The sequence below is a fragment of the Morone saxatilis genome, unplaced genomic scaffold (assembly GCF_004916995.1).
Source record: "Morone saxatilis isolate NCDOM2014 unplaced genomic scaffold, NCSU_SB_2.0 Contig8, whole genome shotgun sequence".
NCBI classification, from domain to species: Eukaryota; Metazoa; Chordata; class Actinopteri; family Moronidae; genus Morone; species Morone saxatilis.
The window spans coordinates 668856-671152 of NW_023340257.1; the positions used below are offsets into that span (position 1 = coordinate 668856).

The window sequence follows — 2297 nt, forward strand, 5'->3', positions numbered from 1 at the left end:
GCTTATTCTGTGTATGTACATTGACAGCAACGTAAATGTATGCTGATATATAAACAACATTTGTAGACAGTAAGACAAAAGAGTGCAAAGGATGCTGGAATAAATATTTTTGTGCAGTTATTTTTTATGTACATGCGGTAGGTGGATATGGGTAGATGTGTAAAAATAAATCATTTACAGGTGCATATGCAACATCACAAGCTGTTTATGAAGCCAACCATAGGCTTGATAAGGCTTCAGCCACTGAGTTGTACTGCGTGTCTCTGAATCCTTCACCAAGGCTGAGTACCTATCTAAGCTGGTATTTGGCTGTGTTGACAGATTACTTACTGTAGTGTACTAGTCTACACATCAGAGTGTACACAGGATAATGGTTATTTTACAGGGATTAGTCCAAATTGACTCAAGACAGTAGCATACCCACAGGGCTATGTAAACAATTCAGAAGAGAGCAGAAAGGCTCTCTGCAGTTTCCAGATATATGCACAGATACTGCTCTTCTCTCTGTGCATTTCTTCGGCTGCGTGTGCATGTTTCACTCTCTTATGTAATTCTCGGTCCAGTTCTACGCCCACCAAAGCAATCTGCAGTATATGACTGAGGGAGAGATTATGCAACAAGCCCATGTTGTTCAAAGTCACCTTCCCTCTTGATATACACATAGCCAGTGGTGCCTGAAAAGAGCATTGTGTTCTTATCAGCAAACTTTAGTTGTAGTTGGATAACCAAACCCACTAGCAACTAATCACTTGCTGATCACTTTAACTCAGATACCAGCAATAGTCCAAAGACAGTTTGATTTTGACAATTGAATTTACACTGTCCTGTGATCTAGTCCCTTTTCCTTTAAAGACAGAATATTGATGAAATGTTTTTTTTCACTTGTGACCATGATAATGAATTGTAACTGTAAGATTAGTTGGTTCTATTGAGACCACTGTCAGTGCCACTGTGAGACTGGTGAAATGGACTGCATGTGTGCATGGTAGTATATTGTTCTTTATTTGAGAGACAATTTTTTTATCTATAGATTATTATTCTGCTCATAATCCCCATTGTAACGAAATATAACTTTATTCTGATTATGTTTTCTTTCCTGTAACTGTAAAGGATAAATACATTTTTTTTTAATCCTGATTACATGTAATCCGTTACTCCCCAAGCCTGTACGATGCTCTGCCATTCTTTTTCTTTCATTTTCACAATATGTTTACCGTTATTTTCTTATTTTCTAACATTCCATCATCAAAACATACAATAACAATGCAACAGTTTGAGACTACAAATACGTACATTACACACACACACACACACACACACACACGGAGTCAACCTGCATCATATATAAACAAAACTAAACTTAATTTGCATGTTTACAATGTACTTTCAGGAAAAGCCTACATTTACATCTTTAATTATGTTCATGTAAGGCTCCCAGAGCTGAACAAAGTCTTTCTGCTTGCCCGTTGCAATGTAACTTAGCTTTCCAGACCGATACAGTCCAAAAGCTCCCTTATCCACATTCTCAATGATGTTTACTAGCTTAGGTTATTAACACTGTTTGTCACTAAACCAGCTGATATTTGCTTTGCTGGTCTGAAAGCTGAGTCATGAATATGAACTAAATACAACTACGCAATAATACAGTGTTGGGCTTGTTACTTAAAAAATTCTATTTAATTTAATGCATTGAATTATTTCCTGGGGTATATACATGTATGTGTATATAAATAACTGTATATATTTATTTATTTTATTTTCTATGTTATTCTATACTGTTATTATCTTTTTGCATGTGTATAGCATGAACTACAAACTCTCAATTCATACATTTCCTTGATTAGTTGTTACTTATTATTTCCTGCCAATGGTAATTGATTACAGTACTTGTTATATTACTTTTCTGCAGCACCCACAAAATAATTGTGTCCTTTCTCCCTCAAATTCTGACTTTGCATATTTACCTCTGTTTGAATGTTAGGGACAAGTCTTCAAAGTAGCAGTTTTTTTTCTGCAGCATGTGAATCCATAAAAGTTGCAGGCTAGATGAAGGGTTTTCTGTTGCCTGCAACCAGTATTTTCCCAAGGATCACCCACCACATATCCAGCCACAAGCTTCAGTAGTTATTTGTCGCTTGCAGCCTGCTGTCCACAATTAAAATCNNTGGAATATTTCCAGCTGCTGAATGAATGTATGACGTTTCCATCTTCCAAGTTAACTTAATGCATGATAACAAAATGAATCAAGGGATGTGATTTGATTGCTAGATTTCAGATCAGTGGGGGGGGGGGGCAAC

General features: G+C 36.4%; 1 protein-coding gene across 1 annotated transcript in view; it reads left to right on the forward strand.

The window, feature by feature from the left end:
* ngef (neuronal guanine nucleotide exchange factor) overlaps nucleotides 1-2297 on the forward strand; it is a 26229-nt gene that overhangs the window by 12654 nt on the left and 11278 nt on the right. The window lies entirely within an intron of this gene.